Here is a 20,419-nt window from a genome sequence, read left to right as displayed (position 1 = left end):
ATACCTAATGTAACCCAAACCAAAATAAAACTCAAAATTTCAGGATTTCACAGAATTCCCAAAGGTAAATCTACAGAATTTTTCTATTTGGCCTGCCAAGAGCTTAAGACAGTCTTCTTACTATTGTCTTAGTATCTTAGATTTTGTTTTTGTTTTTTTTTTTTTTTTACAGATTTTAAAAAAAATATTCTCTACATCCAATGTGGTTCGAACTCATGACCCCAGATCAAGAGTCATGTGCTCTACTGGCTGAGCCAGCCAGGTACTCCCTTAGATTATTTTTCTAGGGATTAAGTTACTTTTAAGGAGAACAAATAAGAGTAATTAAAAGAAATCTTAATTCTTTTGATACCCAAATAAATTTCAGATGATCATAATTCACTCTAGACAAACTATTTTAATTACAAAAGAATTATAAAGTAAACCGGAATTTCATACAATAGATATATATGGAGCATTAATGTGCACAGAATAAAAAAGATTAAAAATCTTACTCTTAAAATTTTTAAATGACTGATTTAATTCTACTCAACCACAGGAAGCAGAGCAATCAACAATACTATCATTCTGCGGTCATTTCGTTCCTGCTCCAAGACCATCGGTCTTGCTATCAAATTAAGCTTTCTAGAATCACATAGAATTGAGTGAAAACCACTATAAAGCAATTTTTACATCCTCCCTATTGGGAATGAGAGATATAACAACGAACAATAAACAATAAAATGATAGCAACAATAGCAAACAAGAAACAAATTGATTGTTTAAAAAACCCAGCCCATTGTAGAGGTAAACAAATGAGTCTGGGAACAGGAAGGCCTAAGTTAGCTTCTGACTGTCACTCAGTAGCTGAGGGACTCTGGGAAGGGCACAAGGTCTCCTGCAGCTCTGGGTCATGATGAGGTCTTGGCAAACAGATCTCAGGGAATATTTCTCCAGCTACCTCCCATCCCTGGTTGTTTTCTAGTTCCAGATTTCAAAGCGGGACCAACTGGACTGAGTCAAGAAGGTTCTGTATCTAGTGACATCTGTCCTGGTGACATTTCTTTGCCTCTCTCTGCCCTACCTGTTCTCACTGCTCTACAATGGTGTCTTGGGTCTCCTACTCCTCCTAGCTGAACCTCCAAGAAACCAGCAGTCAAGTACCTAAATACCCAGTGAGTTAACAGTATTTATCTGAATAACCACTCTCAACCAAGAACTGCACTGGGTCAAGTATACATCTGTGTAACTATAGGTTACAAAATTTTTCTTTTCCTTAAATGAAACTCAGGTGTTTAAAAAAAAAAAAGACATGAGCTGAAACTTAACAGGAAACTATTAGAGCTATTTTGTTGTTCTGTTTCCAGCTATTTCAGGCACAGATGATCATCTTTTAATTCCTTTCACCTTGGCCATTTGGCTATGGAGGCTCTATGCTCTTGGATCCCCATATCTCCCAATTTTTGCTTACTCATCCTTCTCCCCCTTGACGAGTTGCATTAGCACTTGAGGCTCAATCCTAAGCATGGGGTTTCCTTTTTTTTTTTTTCTATCTACCCACATTCCTACTAGGAACTTGCACAAGGTCCAGTTCCAATTACTGTCTAATGTATGCACATCTTGAAACTCAAGGAAGATTAACTAAATATTAATAAAGAACTGCTCTGGAGAAGAGAATAAGAGTGCATAATATCTTGTTCAACTACAGGTTTAGCCAATTTTAGGGGTCATAGAAATAAAAACAAATGTATAATTCAAGAAATAAAATTTAGTGCATTTCTCCTCCCTTTCTTTGTAGGCTTAAAGTTCACACTGGGTTCCAATACAATCAGACATATAAAACAAGAATAAGTAAGGTTTTTATTCTATTTGTGGGCCAAGATCATGCTCTGAGTTGCTCTGACTTATGACTTGGCTTGAGATTCTTCGAGGTCTGTTTCACCTATTGTATTTTTAAAGTACAATGGGACTGCAGTCTAGAACCTAAAACATCCCTGCCACCAAGATTCACACATCTCTGGAGACTGAGAGTTGTTCAAAGCATCTGTTTGCATGTGGTTAGACTAAGAAACATTTTGGGACAATAATCATCCTTACTAGAGAGAGGCAGAAAAGCCTGGCGCAACAAACAAAGCTTGAACAGGAGGAGTGGTCACATGCACAGGTTGGTGTCTATCACTTAGACTGCTCCCCCAGCCCAGCCCCAAGAGCTCATTATAACAGAAGAGCTACAGTGAGAAACTAAATAACAGCTTTCACTGAAAGCTTTGAAGCAACAAGATTAAAGAGCTCTGCTTTGATGTCCACACAACAATATATAATAGCGGGGGAGAAAAGAGGCTGGGATACCTCAACAGCCCCAGCATCAGCATTACCCCTGGCAGGACAGCACAAGGCCAAGGAGATAATCAGGCACAGAGATACACCTGTTATGGAGGGACTGCAACATGGCAGGAAGAAAAAGACGTGCTATGTGGCAGTGGCCAGAATACATTAGTGAGCCCACATGAAACACCCTTTGGTGACTCCAAGAATAAACTTGGGTGGGGGCAATTTGGGGGAGCTAGAGGTCCTACATTAATAGGTAAAAGTCATGAAATTCTGATTACACTGGTTATTAGTCATGTTTTATTTTATGCCTATCCTATTATTAAATTCATGCTATTTTCATGTGTATTAATGTGTTAAATGTGATTATTTAGTTGATCGGGAAACAAGCATCTACTATATATCTAATTCTATGCTAAGAAATTGGGACACACAGAAAAATATATAACAGGGAGCCTATGATCTTGCTAACATATGGAACAATTAGTGATGAATTCAATATAGTCTATAAGGAGAAAATGCTGTTGTACAGGCTATGATTGCTCTAGGAATTTCAAGAAGTAGGAGATAAAAATGGATTTGAAGCAGAGGATGCAGTATCAAAGATGGCAAGACTTACACGGACTTGGAAAAATTAGTAAGACTTTTTGGCTGATTATAAAACTGATATAGGATTAAAAACACTAATATAGGATCACTATACAGAATTTAGAAACAACATTTAAGGGGCGCCCGGGTGGCTCAGTCGGTTAAGTGTCTGTCTTCAGCTCAAGTCATGATCTTGGGGTCCTAGGACTGAGCCCCACATGGGGCTCCCTGCTCAGTGGAGAGTCTACTTCTCCCTCTCCCTCTGTTCCTCTCCCCCCCAGCCCCCACTCATGTACAGGTGCAGACGTACTCTCTCTCCCTCCCAAATAAAATCTTTAAAAATAAAAATAAAAATAAAGAATGTTTTAATTGCCCATAACATATAATACTGAAAGAGAATGTTCTTATCTAGAAAAATAATTTAAGTGAAAGTAGAGACACAAGTAGATAAATAGTACACATAAATATTAATTGTCAGTGGTTCCCTAACCATGCTCCTTATGAAAACTGATGGCCTAGAGTATACCTTCATTAAAATCAAATAAGAGGGTGCCTGGGTGGCTCAGTTGGTTAAGCAACTGCCTTCGGCTCAGGTCATGATCCTGGAGTCCCTGGATCGAGTCCCGGATCGGGCTCCCTGCTCGGCAGGGAGTCTGCTTCTCCCTCTGACCCTCCCCCCTCTCATGTGCTCTCTCTCAAATAAATAAATAAAATCTTTTTAAAAAAAAATCAAATAAGAATTTTATTTTCTCATTTGCAAGGGAAAAAAGTCAATGGAAAGAATTTTCTATTTTAAGAGTTTTTGTCACATATTTCTTAAACCTTCAATATCTGAGATTACTTCCTTGCTAGTTATCAACAAAACTAATGTTCCACAAATAAGTAAAGATTATTACAGGAAAATTCCAAGTGTTTTATGAGAACACAAGCTCATGAATGTACATTTTAAATTATTTTGTTACTGTGGCAGTCACAGCTAATTGCCTATCCTGGATCTATTCTTACTTCGTAAGAGAATCCCAGTTTTATTCAGGGAAGGAAGCTGCTCAGCTAAATAATCTGTATTTCCCAGACCCCCTTGCAATGTACCACAGTTCATACGTAAGCACTGTCCCTTCCTCCTTCATTCTTCCACTCTCTGTCCTGCCTGGAGAGTAAAACTCTTGCCTAAGGTTGTGGTGGCTGTCTTACATGCACAAAGATGACAGCTATAGGCTAAAGATGGTAGACCAGAAGGACAAGAGCAAGAGTATGGAAAGCGAGAAAAATTAGAGAATCATCATGCCTACCCTGGATATCACCCATTCAGACTCACTGTTATAGGAAATAAACACATAAATAAATAAAGCCCTTATCATTTAAGCCACTATTGGTCAGGTCACTGATACGTGTAGTAAAACACAAACCTGACATACTGATTGCACAAAAATTTAGGTGCTACATCACCATTCACATGATACGTTTATCAAGAGCATCATGACTTCCTGGTATTCTTACTTCTCTGACAAATTTGAAAACCAATGTCTTAGCTCAAACTCAGTACAAAAGGAATTCTATTTTGGGATCATCTTCTGAATGTTATTTCTTTTCAAGTATTCAATACAGTACCAGGTATCAAGAGGGCACTCTACTACCTGTCAATGATGATGATAATTACACAGCTGCCTTCCTGAACCCAAAATGGAAACTCAGCAAAATAGATGAGTCATACTAAGGCCCTCAAAAATCAATTCTCCAAACAGAAATATTTTACACAAAGAAGCACTTAGAACAGTGGCTCAAAACAAAAATATTTTGCTCTGGTTGCAAATGTGCCCATCACACAATTTTCTAAATGTAAAACTTGTCTCCATGTTCATTAAGATCTCAAAGCTGGGAAACAATACACACTAGAGGAAGGAACCTTACACACTGTGAACTTGAGCTGCCCAAATCCCCATCAGCAGGACTAACTAGGTTCGGGCTATAGTTCAAAATGAGACTCCCTTAGCCCTCCAGAACGGTATGACTTTTCTACCACACCTCCATTAAACAGAAGGTAGTCTGGGGAATCTTATGAGACAGCTAACACCAATGGAGAGCCAAAAGTGAAAAAACTTTGCAAGATGTTACAATAGAATTCAGGGCTTCTCAACCTCAACACTACTGACATCCTGAGTTAAGTAATTCTTTGATGCATATCATAGGGCTATCCAGTTCACTAGAGGATGTTTAGCAACATCTCTGGCCTCTATCCACTAGATGTCAGCGGGACTATCCCAGCTGTAACAACCAAAAATGTCTCCAGACATTACCAAATGTCCACTGGGGAGTAAAATCACCTTCTGCTGAGAACCACTACCAAAGATGACCAAAGCCTTGACTAAAGCTTTACATTTAATTCTCTAACATAATCACTATAAAGAAAATGAGTCAAATAAACAGCAATCTCCAAGATCTCTGCACATTAACATGGCTATTTTTCATTTCAATAGAGGGATCCAAATATATTATATCCAAATTTATGTCAGGTCCTGGCTCAGAGTGAGTGCCCCTCCTTTAATAATGCCTCAACCTGTAGTGAGCCTGGCTTCCTCCCCCTTCCTATCAAAATTCTATCAAAGGTCAACAGAACCTCCTCTTTTAAAGATTCCATAACTTTTTTCTTAGCCTTCCAACTCTTTTATTGACCTTTCTACAGAAGCTGATACTCCTGGCCTCCCCTTCCAACCTAATAATCTTGATTATCCCCCCAAATCTCTGATCACTTCTCATTTAGTCACTCCTTTTCCTTCTCTTACTGCTCAGTCCATGTCCACAGCGCCCTTAGAGAACTTATCTCCAACTTAACCAACTCTCCAGGGAAATCAAAGTATGCTATTCTCTGTAAAACATACCAACCAATGCCCATGGCACAGTGAATCTCCAAGGCTACTAGGCCACTCTCTAGAACACTCATCAGGACTATAGCTCCAAGCAGGGGAGTTGCTCTTGTGCTTTGTCCAGACCATGTATTTGTTATTGGAATTACATGGTTTCAACATTTCATAAGAATGAAAATAAACTGTTATGAAAACAAAGTTGAATGCTATGGAAAGACTTAAGGTAAGCTGCTTTCTCTTGCACAGGCAAGAGAAAAATCTAGAATTCTGCATCCACAATTCTTTACGTTCCTTTTTAAAGAGATTAAAACTGGAATTTGTAACCAATGTATGCTTATTCAAGAAAGAGGAAATTCCAACTACTCTCAAAGAAAAATTCTGGGCCCTCTTTCAAAACAGTGTTTAATAGGGGTGACTGGGTGGCTCAGTCGGTTAAGCGTCTGACACTTGATTTTGGCTCAGGTCATGATCTTAGGGTTGTGGGATCGAGCTCCATGCTGGGCATGCAGCCTACTTAAGAGTCTCTCTCCCTCTCCCGCACCCCCACCCCTGCTCTCTCCCTAAAAATAAAAAAAAATTTTTTTAAACCAAAATAGTGTTTAATAAATCTATATATTTATGTTTTTAAGTTCAAATAAAATGCTACATGCATTTATAAATTATTTTTGTGACTCCCCCCTTTAAATAACTTTGATTAACCAACTAACTACAAGAATCTTAAGGCACCAAGACAAGAGGGCTCCTACTATGTATAAAAATGTTCTGCCCTCAGCCATCCCACTGTGTCCTCTCATTTTGCTTCGTCTCTCTCAGCATTCTCATCCACTTGCACCACTTCGAGTCTTCAAACCTGCTTTTCCCCAATGGTTTAATATTAAAGCCATCTCATCTGCCATTTCCAGTCCTCAGAGCACTACAGGGGGAAAGTCCTATAATGAATGCGAAGTACTTATCAACATGTGGGAATCTTTAGTTCATCTTTAGTTGATTCCTTATTGACTCCCCATAGGACATGTTCAAACTCTTTACCTTGTTCTTAGTTCTTAAGAATAACCTCATTTCAATGGGTTTATACACATGTCTAGATGTTCAGAGTATTCGGGAAAACCTTCCCTTTTTTAGAAAAACACACCAATCCTGTCAGGACAGGACCCCAATCTCTACACTGAGAACAGCAGAAATATTTGAAATATTCAAATATTTAAAATATCCCACACCAGGCAATCCTTATATCAGACAAATTAGATTTTAAACCGAAGACTGTAATAAGAGATGAGGAAGGACACTATATCCTACTTAAAGGGTCTATCCAACAAGAAGATCTAACAATTGTAAATATCTATGCCCCTAACATGGCAGCAGCCAATTATATAAGGCAATTAATAACAAAAGCAAAGAAACACATCGACAACAATACAATAATAGTGGGGGACTTTAACACCCCCCTCACTGAAATGGACCGATCGTCTAAGCAAAAGATCAACAAGGAAATAAAGACTTTAAATGACACACTGGAACAAATGGACTTCACAGACATATTCAGAACATTCCATCCCAAAGCAACAGAATACACATTCTTCTCTAGTGCCCATGGAACATTCTCCAGAATAGATCACATCCTAGGTCATAAATCAGGTCTCAACCGGTACCAAAAGATTGGGATCATTCCGTGCCTATTTTCAGACCACAATGCTTTGAAACTAGAACTCAATCACAAGAGGAAAGTCGGAAAGAACTCAAATACATGGAGGCTAAAGAGCATCCTACTGAAGAATGAATGGGTCAACCAGGAAATTGAAGAAGAATTAAAAAAATTCATGGAAACCAATGAAAATGAAAACACAACTATTCAAAATCTTTGGGATACAGCAAAGGCAGTCCTAAGAGGAAAGTATATAGCAATACAAGCCTTTCTCAAGAAACAAGAAAGGTCTCAAGTACACAACCTAACCCTACACCTAAAGGAGCTGGAGAAAGAACAGCAAATAAAGCCAAAACCCATCAGGAGAAGAGAAATAATAAAGATCAGAGCAGAAATCAATGAAATAGAAACCAAAAGAACAGTAGAACAGATCAACGAAACTAGGAGCTGGTTCTTTGAAAGAATTAACAAGATTGATAAACCCCTGGCCAGACTTATCAAAAAGAAAAGAGAAATGACCCAAATCAACAAAATCATGAATGAAAGAGGAGAAATCACAACCAACACCAATGAAATACAAACAATTATAAGAACATATTATGAGCAACTCTATGCCAGCAAATTAGATAACCTGGAAGAAATGGATGCATTCCTAGAGATGTATCAACTACCAAAACTGAACCTGGAAGAAATAGAAAACCTGAACAGACCTATAACCACTAAGGAAATTGAAGCAGTCATCAAAAATCTCCCAAAACACAAAAGCCCAGGACCAGATGGCTTCCCAGGGGAATTCTACCAAACATTTCAAGAAGAATTAATACCTATTCTTCTGAAACTGTTCCAAAAAATAGAAATGGAAGGAAAACTTCCAAACTCATTTTATGAGGCCACCATTACCTTGATCCCAAAACCAGACAAAGACCCCATCAAAAAGGAGAATTACAGACCAATATCCCTGATGAACATGGATGCAAAAATTCTCACCAAAATACTAGCCAATAGGATCCAACAGTACATTAAAAGGATTATTCACCACGACCAAGTGGGATTTATCCCTGGGCTGCAAGGTTGGTTCAACATCCGCAAATCAATCAACGTGATACAATACATTAACAAAAGAAAGAACAAGAATCATATGATCCTCTCAATAGATGCAGAAAAAGCATTTGACAAAGTACAGCATCCTTTCTTGATCAAAACTCTTCAGAGTATAGGGATAGAGGGTGCATACCTCAGTATCATAAAAGCCATCTATGAAAAACCTACAGCGAATATCATTCTCAATGGGGAAAAACTGAGAGCTTTCCCCCTAAGGTCAGGAACGCGGCAGGGATGTCCACTATCACCACTGCTATTCAACATAGTATTGGAAGTCCTAGCCACAGCAATCAGACAACAAAAAGAAATAAAAGGCATCCAAATCGGCAAAGAAGAAGTCAAACTCTCACTCTTTGCAGATGATATGATACTTTATGTGGAAAATCCCAAAGACTCCACCCCAAAACTGCTAGAACTCATACAGGAATTCAGTAAAGTGGCAGGATATAAAATCAGTGCACAGAAGTCAGTGGCATTCCTATACACCAACAACAAGTCAGAAGAAAGAGAAATTAAGGAGTCGATCCCATTTACAATTGCACCCAAAACCATAAGATACCTAGGAATAAATCTAACCAAAGAGGCAAAGGATCTGTACTCAGAAAACTATAAAATACTCATGAAAGAAATTGAGGAAGACACAAAGATATGGAAAAACGTTCCATGCTCATGGATTGGAAGAACAAATATTGTGAAGATGTCAATGCTACCTAGAGCAATCTACACATTCAATGCAATCCCCATCAAAATACCATCCACTTTTTTCAAAGAAATGGAACAAATAATCCTAAAATTTGTATGGAACCAGAAAAGACCCCGCATAGCCAGAGGAACGTTGAAAAAGAAAAGCAAAGCTGGCGGCATCACAATTCCAGACTTCCACCTCTACTACAAAGCTGTCATCATCAAGACAGTATGGTACTGGCACAAAAACAGGCACATAGATCAATGGAACAGAATAGAGAGCCCAGAAATGGACCCTCAACTATATGGTCAACTAATCTTTGACAAAGCAGGAAAGAATGTCCAATGGAAAAAAGACAGTCTCTTCAACAAATGCTGTTCAGAAAATTGGACAGCACATGCAGAAGAATGAAACTGGACCATTTCCTTACACCACACACAAAAATAGACTCCAAATGGTTGAAAGACCTCAATGTGAGACAGGAGTCCATCAAAATCCTAAAGGAGAACACAGGCAGCAACCTCTTCGACCTCAGCCGCAGCAACTTCTTCCTAGAAACATCACCAAAGGCAAGGGAAGCAAGGGCAAAAATGAACTATTGGGACTTCATCAAGATAAAAAGCTTTTGCAAAGCAAAGGAAACAGTCAACAAAACCAAAAGACAACTGACAGAATGGGAGAAGATATTTGCAAATGACATATCAGATAAAGGGCTAGTATCCAAAATCTATAAAGAACTCATCAAACTCAACACCAAAAGAACAAAGAATCCAATCAAGAAATGGGCAGAAGACATGAAGAGACATTTTTCCAAAGAAGACATCCAAATGGCCAACAGACACATGAAAAAGTGTTCAATATCGCTCGGCATCAGGGAAATCCAAATCAAAACCTCAATGAGATACCACCTCACACCAGTCAGAATGGCTAAAATTAACAAGTCAGGAAATGACAGATGTTGGCGGGGATGCAGAGAAAGGGGAACCCTCCTACACTGTTGGTGGGAACGCAAGCTGGTGCAGCCACTCTGGAAAACAGTGTGGAGGTTCCTCAAAAAGTTGAAAATAGAGCTACCATATGATCCAGCAATTGCACTACTGGGTATTTACCCCAAAGATACAAAAGTAGGGATCCGAAAGGGTACGTGCACCCCGATGTTTATAGCAGCAATGTCCACAATAGCCAAACTGTGGAAAGAGCCAAGATGTCCATCAACAGATGAATGGATAAAGAAGATGTGGTATATATATACAATGGAATATTATGCAGCCATCAAAAGGAATGAGATCTTGCCATTTGCAACGATGTGGATGGAACTGGAGGGTATTATGCTGAGCGAAATAAGTCAAACAGAGAAAGACATGTATCATATGACCTCACTGATATGAGGAATTCTTAATCTCAGGAAACAAACTGAGGGTTGCTGGAGTGGGGGGTGGGGTGGGAGGGATGGGGTGACTGGGTGATGGACACTGGGGAGGGTATGTGCTCTGGTAAGCACTGTGAATTGTGCAAGACTGTTGAATCTCAGATCTGTACCTCTGAAACAAATAATGCAATATATGTTAAGAAAGAAAAAAAGAAGAAGAAGAATATAGCAGGAGGGGAAGAATGAAGGGGGGGAAATTGGAGGGGGAGAAGAACCATGAGAGACGATGGACTCTGTAAAACAAACTGAGGGTTCTAGAGGGGAGGGGGGTGGGAGGATGGGTTAGCCTGGTGATGGGTATTGAGGAGGGCACGTTCTGCATGGAGCACTGGGTGTTATGCACAAACAATGAATCATGGAACACTATATCTAAAACTAATGATGTAATGTATGGGGATTAACATAACAATAAATAATTTAAAAAAATATATATCCCACACCAGAAAATGGTGTGGTACAGCCAAGGAATACGGTAGAGCTATTTAAAAGGTTGTATATAATATGGGGTGATATAGAAATATGCTTATTATTGTCAAGTGAAAAAGCAGAAAACAAAACTATACACATGCACTAAGATTATGTATAAAAAACACATATAGGAAAACCCAGCCAGAAAAAAACCAAAATGGTAAAGGGACTGTGTTTACACCAGTTGAACAATGGATGATGATTTTTTCCTCTTTTCAAGTTTCTATACTGGTTATCTTTAACAGGGAAAAAAATGTGATTTCAAACACAATCCCAAAGACAGTTTGCTATATAATGAACAAAGCATTATTAGTTTGAGGGTGGACAAGGGCAGGTTCACATGCTAGTTCTTCACCTTTTAGAATTACACCTTACCTTCCCTAGATATTGTAATGATTAGATATGTACTAAAAAGCAACAGTTCCCAGAAAAAGTAGGTATACAACAAAAATTTACTTTCTTTCTCCAGATCAATCTAAGGGACACTTCTAATGACACAAATCACTGAAAATACATTTCAGGGTAAAAATCAAACAGATTTAGTAAATATTGACTTGAGTCTAAGCAATGAGAAGAATTAGAAATTAAATTCTCTTCAACTTGTTCATGAACCATATTATATTAGTTATCCTCTACCATAAAGATATGAGAGGGAAAATAAACTGTACTCAGTATTTCATGATATAAAACCAAAAGTAGTTTACATTAATATTAAAAAGCATTAATGGCAGAGATGACTAAAACTCTCTAAGCTATATTTAACAAAAAAATTTCACATATGCCACACAATTATCTGACTCTGGTATTTTTCACCCCATGCTACATACTACTGCCAAGCTACCCTCTGTTAAGTACCACTTTGAAAGTGTCAATCCTCCACCCAACACCTACAATCATTCCCTGCTGCCTCCATCCTAAATGCCTCTGCTTCAGGCAAGGTGATGGGGAGGATGGTCTACTGCAGGATCAGAAAGAAAGCAAGACCCAGATCCCGAGCTGGATAGTAAAGGCACTCAGGGTCTTCCCAGTCCTATCTAGTCCTAATCATAGATTCCAAACTGCAATACTCTCTCCTACTTCTTTTTCTGACTGTCTTGGCAAACCTGTGTTTTCCCTCTTGCAGATCCATAAACTGTTACATTGCAGTTATTAAAAAGACTGATGAAGAATCTCCATATTTCCTGACATAACACATTAAGTTTTTTAAAAGGCAGATTTTTTTAAATGTATGACACAAACTACTTTTTAATGCCTATATGCAAAAATCTGAAAAGTATATACATGAAAATATGAACCACAGTTATCTCTTGGTGGAATTTGAACTTTCTTCTTTATTCTATATTTTTCTGAATTGTCTGAGTTTTATAATGAACTTGTCTTATTTTTTAAATCAGATAAAACAAATATGTGCTACAGCATGTAAGAATCTTGAAAAAAATTATGTTAGGTGAACGAAGCCAGGCACAAAAGGCCACATATTGTATTTTTCCATTTACATGAAATGTCCAGAATAAGTAAATCCATTAAGACGCAGTCTCTCAATGGTTGTCAGAGCATGGGAGCAGAGAAGTATGGGGGTTGACTGTTAATAGGTATGGAAATTCTTTTTGGAGTGATGGAAATGTTCTATAATTATATAGTAGACAGCAGTGATAGTTATACAACATATTGAATATTATTAAAAACCACTGAACTATACACTTTAAAATGGTAAACTTTACATTATGTGAATTATGTCTCAATAAAAAGCAAAAATAATTTTAAAATCAGATAAAACCCTATTAAATTTTGAAAAAAACGAAACAAAGAAAAATGAACAGGCCTTATCATCTGACGTCTAAGAGGCAGGCCCTAGGACAACACTGCCTAGACCAGTACCCTGGCTCTGTACTTATCAGCTCTGTGACCTTAGTAATTTACCACTCTCTACCTCTATTTCCTCATCTGTAAAATGGAGACAATAAAAGTACCTATCTCATAATGTTGGCAGAGAATAAAGATATGGAAAGCACTCAGAGCACTGCATGACACATCGTAAGTGCCATACTGTTAGCTTTTTTTATGATTATTACACCAGCACTGGAGAAGGTATGGAAAATGAGCACTCAAACCAACCATGAGAGTGTAAATTGGCAGAACCTCTCACAGAATAATGTGGCAGTATATAACGAAGTTTTATAAACCTTTATCCTTTAACCCAATAATTCTATTTCTAGGAAATTATAATAAGGACAGAAGGAAAAAACATGTATGCATACATGATTGTTAACAGGACCATTTTTTATAACAGCAAAGTAGAAAATGGCCTAAGTATCCATCTGTTGGGAATTAAATAAATTATTGATGAAATACTATGCAGCCATTAAAGTATATAGTAGAAACGCATATACTGATATGGAAAGACAAAGATCCACTATGAAGTGAAGAAAAGCAGGTTATAAAACTATACAGGGCTACAATCCAACTTATGTTTTACAACATACACGTGTTTACATACGTATTTTAAGATTTTTACAAGTACAATTAGCACATTTCCTCCATCAAAATTTTTTAAATATAAATAAGTAAATCTAAACACAATATCGCCTTTTGGCTCAATTTTTAACCACTATTCCTTAGGGTCTGCAACACTAAGTGAATAGGCAGTAGCCAGAATCCAGGAAAGTCACCCACAAAGACAAAAATCTACAAAACAAGCTACAAGTTGGCACTGGAGAACCTGACATCATTTTAAAAGAGCATTTAAAGGGCGCCTGGGTGGCTCAGTCGTTAAGCGTCTGCCTTCGGCTCGGGTCATGATCCCGGAGTCCCAGGATTGAGCCCTGCATCGGGCTGCCTGCTCAGCAGAGAGCCCGCTTCTCCCTCTGCCCCTCACCCTGCTTGTGCTCTCTCTCTCACTCTCACTCTCTCGCACACGCTCTCTCAAATAAATAAAATCTTAAAAAAAAAAAAAAAAGGACTTCACAAAATTCTGCTGCATTAGGAAGAGTTTCAGACTTGCAGTTCCAATTATTTGATTAAATAACTCTATGGTACTGGGCAAGCACTACTAAGTCTCTCCCCAGTTCCCTGGAGTAAAAATGGGTATAATAATCTCTCATAGGTTTTCAAGGAGTAAATGAGATCTTTACAAAAGAGCAATGGAAACTATACAGGATACTTTTCCTCTTTAGGTGAAACAACCAAAACCAAAACATTGCCTTTTTTTTTTTTTAAGATTTTATTTATTTATTTGAGAGAGAGAGACAGAGAGAGCACAAGTGGGAGGGGGGAGACGGTGAGAGACAAGCAGACTCCCCCCTGAACAGAGAGCCCCACATGGGGCTCAATCCCAGGACCCTGGGATAATGACCTGAGCCAAAGTTAGATACTTAATTGACTGAGCCACCCAGGTGCTCCCAAAACCAAAACTTTAAAAAGACACAATCACAACCCCAGGAAACAGCTGTAAAATAGTGAAGAATAAAAAATAAAAAAAATTAAAAAATCATCCCGGGCGCCTGGGTGGCTCAGTCATTAAGCGTCTGCCTTTGGCTCCGGTCATGATCCCAGGGTCCTAGGATCGAGCCCCGCATCGGGCTCCCTGCTCCGACGGAGGCCTGCTTCTCCCTCTCCCACTCCCCCTGCTTGTGTTCCCTCTCTCGCTGTGTCTCTGTCAAATAAATAAATAAAATCTTAAAAAAAAAAAAATCCCTAGGTCTAATTAAGCAATAATTAGGAAATACTTATGATCTGAACTTAAAGAAGGGACCAATAAAGGTAAACACACAGCACCACCTAAAAAAAAAAAAAATACCTTAAACCACTTTAAAGAAAAAGAAAAGTATGAAAAAAATGAACACAGGACACTAAACACGGACTAAAATGACTTGTGAACAATGAGGAACCTAAATGTATCATTTAGGCCATAAACAACAGAACTGATACAGAAATATCAGCGGTTTAGATTCACTTGCAAAACAGTATTAAAGCTAACAAGGCAAAATAAACTTAAAAATCCCAAAAGAGGGGTGGGTGGGTGGCTCAGTTGGTTGGGCATCTGCCCTCAGGTTGGGTCATGATCCCAGGGTTCCCTGCTCAGCGGGGAGTCTGCTTCTCCCTCTACCACTACCCACCCCCCCGCTCGTGAGCTCTCTCTCTCACAAAAATAAATAAAATATTTTAAAAAAGAAAAAAGTTCAAAATTTTTGTGGGATAAAATGAAGCAATTTCAGCATAAACATTAAGATATTACTGGGGAGAATGGCAATCATCACAGATTTCTTCTTTGTATTTTTCCATATTCCTCAAGTTCTTTTTTTTTATTAAAAGATTTTATTTATTTATTTGACAAAGAGAGAGACAGCGAGAGAGGAAACACAAGCAGGGTGAGTGGGAGAGGGCTTCCCGCGGAGCAGGGAGCCCGATGCGAGGCTCGATCCCAGGACCCCGGGATCATGACCTGAGCCGAAGGCAGACGCTTAACGACTAAGCCACCCAAGTGCCCCATATTCCTCAAGTTCTTTACATCAAAAAAATACTGCCTTTATAACAATAACAAAAAAAAAGTGTGGGTTTTTCTTTTTTCTTTTTAACCATGGAAGAGAAAAACTCAGAATGTCTGCACAAAAATAAGAGAAATGGAACTGTACCTGAAAACATAATACCTGCCAAAGTTTCTGAAGGCAGAAGAATGTGTTAAGAACTTCAGAACCTGAAATGACTTTTCAAAAAATGATGAGACAACTGAGCCATGAAAAATACATGACACCTGTAAAAAAGAAATTGATTCAAATAGTAACAAAGGATTAATAGTAAAGCATCTAATAAACTGAAAGCAAATACTGAGGGAATTTTAAGATTTAAACAGAATTTCAAAGTGCATGAGAAGAGAATGTATGCCAACTCCTAAATGCCTCATTTATCCCATGAGAGAAGCTAATAATGGAACTAATTGTAGGAATAATGAAAATAGTTCTGTTAAAACAATGTTTCTAACCATGAAAAAGGGGGGGGAGGGGAGAAGGAGGAAGGGGATAAATGGGTTGACATTATCTCCCTTAAAAGAAACTAAGAATTTGGGCGCCTGGGTGGCTCAGTTGGTTAAGCGACTGCCTTCGGCTCAGGTCATGATCCTGGAGTCCCAGGATCGAGTCCCGCATCAGGCTACCTGCTCAGCAGGGAGTCTGCTTCTCCCTCTCCCGCTCCCCCCTCTTGTGCTCTTTCTCTCTCTCACTCTCTCTCTCAAATAAATAAATAAAATCTTTAAAAAAAAAAAAAGAAACTAAGAATTTAAATTCCATTAAAGAAACTACATATACAGGGGAAATGAGGGATTTAAAAAAATGAAATGGTTATAATAAAAAGACAGTAATGAGTGTTGACCAGGATGTGGAGAAATTGGAACCCTCACACATTGCTGGTGAAAATGTAAAATGGTGCAGCCACTTTGGAGTACAGTTTGGCAGATCCTCAAAATGTTAAACGTAGGGTTTACCATATGACCCAGCAATTCTACTCCTAGGTATAAGACAACTGAAAACATATGTCCACACATAAATTTGTACATGAATTTTCACAGAAGCATTATTCATAATAGCCAAAAAGAAGAAAAGAACCCAAATGTCCATCACCTGATAAATGGATAAACGAAATGTAGTACGCACATATATCCATGTAATTTGATATTATTCAAACATAAAATGGGTATGAAACACGGACACATGCTACAACATGGATGAACCTTGAAAATACGCTAAATGAAAGAAGCCAATCACAAAAGACCACATATTGTATAACTCCATTTATAGGAAATGTCCAAAATAGGCAAATATACAGCAAAAGGTATATTAGTGGCTGCCTAGAGCTGGGGGACTGGGGTTTGGGGAGTGAACGCTAAAGAGTATGAAGTTTCTTTGGAGTAGGACGAAAATGTTCTACAACTGATTGTGGTGATGGGTGTACAATCTTGTGTCCATACTACTAAAAAATACTGGATTATACACTTTTTAAAAAATGAGGATGATGATGGAGGGTAGCACAAATTTCATAATTACCTCATTTAATGTAAGTGGGTGAATGCTTATAAAAACAAATAGTCTATATCTGTATTGGTAAACAAATCCCAACATTTAAAAACTACAAGACAAACACAAATCCAAAAAAGGATGGACATCATTATGACTTCAGGAGATACTTTTGTTTTCGTTTTTTTGAGAGAAAGAGAGAGAGAGAAGGCACATACATGCGAGTGGGGTGGGGTGGGGTAGGGGGTGGAATCCGAAGTGGGCTCCACGCTCAGTGTGGAGCCCCACAGGGGTATTCCATCCCACGACCCCAGGATCATGATCTGAGCCTAAATCAAGTCAGACACTTAGCCAACTGAGCCACCCAGGCGCCCCTACAGGAGACACTTTAAATCCACCCTACACAAAAATAAAAGCACAAGAAAAAAAAATGAAATAAATAAAATTCAATGCGTATGTCCCAAATAGAATAACAAAAATATAAGAAAAACTGAAAAACTATGCAAAATAAACCTATTATCATTGTAATTGGAGGCTTCACTATTTCATTAATTGGAAATGACAAAACAAAGAATTAAAAAGTGGGCGCCTGGGTGGCTCAGGCGTTAAGTATCTGCCTTCGGCTCAGGTCATGATCCCAGCGTCCTGGGATCAAGCCCCACATGGAGCATGGAGCCCCGCATCGGGCTCCCTGCTCCGTGGGAAGCCTGCTTCTCCCTCTCCCACTCCCCTTGCTTGTGTTCCCTCACTCACTGTGTCTTTCTCTGTCAAATAAATAAAATCTTAAAAAAAAAAAAAAAAAAGAATTAAAAAGTATGGAACTGATATAAAGCATAAATTAAACTATTCCCTTTGGTAGGACCCAACCTGGCAGAATCAGTTTCAGGAGAAAAGATTTAGACAGACAGATACATAGGGAGAGATACAGAAAGAGACTATGATAAGGCAAATGTGGTAAAATCTTAACAACTGGGAAACCTGAGTATGTTAATGAACTTTTCTCTAAGTCTGAAATTAAGTCAAAATAAAAAAATTTTTAAGTAAAATTAATATTTATATAACAGGGGACTAAGAAGCCAAGGATGTAACACTTTCTTTCCTGGACTACAAGGATCTTACACAAAATCTGTTCTACTGGGATGCAGAGAGACACCTAATTTTAATACAAAATCTACAAATTCTATGACCTATTCTTAAATCATAATGTAAAACCACAAAACAAAGTATCTGTAACATATCCACACTTACATGTTTTATAACAATGATGAGAGGAATTTTATCTGAAATGCCTCTCATGGTAAGGAAAAAGACACGTAATGATCAGCTGCCACCTAAAGAATGTAGAAAGAGGAAAAAAAAGGGAAAGTTGAGGGGGAAAGGTAGTACTAAGATATAAAATTAATACAGCAAAAATAGATATACTAAAAACATCATTAGAGAACATTTCAAGGAAAATGGTAAAATCAGAAATAGCAGGGTAGCTTTCAAATATGAAGAGGCAGAAGGTGGATTCAAGGAAAGGGTTGAGAAGGAAAAGAATGGAGTACAGAAGTTGCAAGGAGCATTGGCAGGAGAGGTGCTCAGGGTTGGGCACTGCAGAAATAAGGATTTGCATCCAATTTGGTCATGGTGAATAACAGGAATGAGGAAAGAAATATACACCAATTTGACTCTCCTCCAAACAGGCTCTCCATCTCAAATTAAAAGCATCACACTTCACACCACCTCCTACAGCACAAGATCCAGAAACTAAGGGAGAACGAGATCAATGAAAGCCTAGCTGGGCGGGGATTGGCAAAGCGAAGTGCTCACGCCCCAGTGGACAGCTATGGCTGACTTTTGCCATGTAGAAACAAGAGCCCAATGTTGCCAATACCTCCACAGTTTAGAAGGGAAGACCATAATCCAGACTTTTAAGTGAAACCTCCGAATTTTTAATGGTTAGTAACCAATGCAATTTTTAAAAACACTGTGCAGTCCAAACAATGGCTCTCAGTTCTCCCCACGTCCACTGTCGTTCTCTGTCACTGTGCTCTCAGTCTCTTTTCTTCTCCCGATCACCTTCATCAATGCTAGACTTTGCTTTCCAAAACCATGATGTCACTCAAATCCTTTAAGTTTCCCTTCGTCTTCAGAGCAAGTACCAAACCTTCTGTGCAGCCTTCAAGGCCTTCCACTAATATGGCAACGTGTGACTGTGACTCATCTCCTGCTTTAATCCCCACACCCTAATATCCCAAAAGACTCCCTCTGCTGCCCCACCTTTGTGCTTTTTCTATCTCCATTCCCTCGGCCTAGAATACCCACCCTTCCCAGCTCTCCTCAGTTTCTATGTTCATTCAGTTATTCATTCTACAAATAAATATGTAAGGGGCACCTAATTTTGTGCCAGACACTATTCTAGGCATAGTCAATAGAGAGGTGAGCAAAACAAACAAAACTCCCTGCCCTCTCGGAGCTATGCAGAGGAGACAGATAACAACATGTAGAGTAGGTCACATAGGAAAAGGTGCTTTGGAACAGGAAAAAAGCATTAAGAAAGATTAAGGTGGAAGAGGGGCAGAGGGGATGGAAGGTGGAAAAGGCTTATTTTGGAAGGCATTATTTTGAAAGTGACATTAAAGACCTGAAGGAGCTGAGGGGATAAATAACTGGGATAAGAAGGTTCCAGGCAAAAGGAATATCAACAGCAAAGTCCTCAGGCAAAAGTGTGCCTAGTGTTTGAAGCTAACATTCTACTCTGCCTGTAAGGCCCAACTGAGTGCCACTTACTCAGGGACTGTTTTTTGATTCCTACAAATCAGAATTAATCACTCTCTCAACACTGTACTCGTATCTTCCTTAGGTCACCTGGATAATGAAAACTTTCTTTTCAAGCATGTATGAGTGACCACTGATCAATTAATCAGGAGTCAGGTAGGAAATCATTTAAAATGAGTCAGTAGGCAATCATTTAAAAATGAGACATACACATTTTGAACTTCACACATATACATACATTTCCTCATGTAGCACCAAATGCAGTTCCCTCCTTTCTTGGATAAGCTACACCTATAACCTATTATCTACAATGTCCATTTTCCTTTCCTTTAAAGTAAAAGAGAGACCTAAAAATACTTGAAACTTTTGTAAGAGCAGAATCCTTCCAGAGATTTATAAGGTTTCCCCAATCTGTTTCAGATTCATTGAAAGGCAATTCTCTCAGCCTCTAATCTTTATCAAGTCTTTCCAAAGCATTTCATAAAAAAACAACTTTTTGCATTAATATTGCACCAATTTGAGTAATTTTTATTAATTTATACTCAAAGGGCCACTGGTATAAATAAGTTTGAG

The 20,419-nt window shown here is 38.5% G+C and overlaps 1 protein-coding gene across 4 annotated transcripts in view; it reads right to left on the bottom strand.

Annotated features, from left to right (window-relative positions):
• Positions 1–20,419, bottom strand: part of TMEFF1 (transmembrane protein with EGF like and two follistatin like domains 1) — an 87,200-nt gene that overhangs the window by 59,598 nt on the left and 7,183 nt on the right. The window lies entirely within an intron of this gene.

This window comes from Halichoerus grypus, chromosome 14 (assembly GCF_964656455.1).
Source record: "Halichoerus grypus chromosome 14, mHalGry1.hap1.1, whole genome shotgun sequence".
Taxonomy (NCBI): Eukaryota; Metazoa; Chordata; class Mammalia; order Carnivora; family Phocidae; genus Halichoerus; species Halichoerus grypus.
This window is presented reverse-complemented; position numbering and strand designations above follow the sequence as displayed.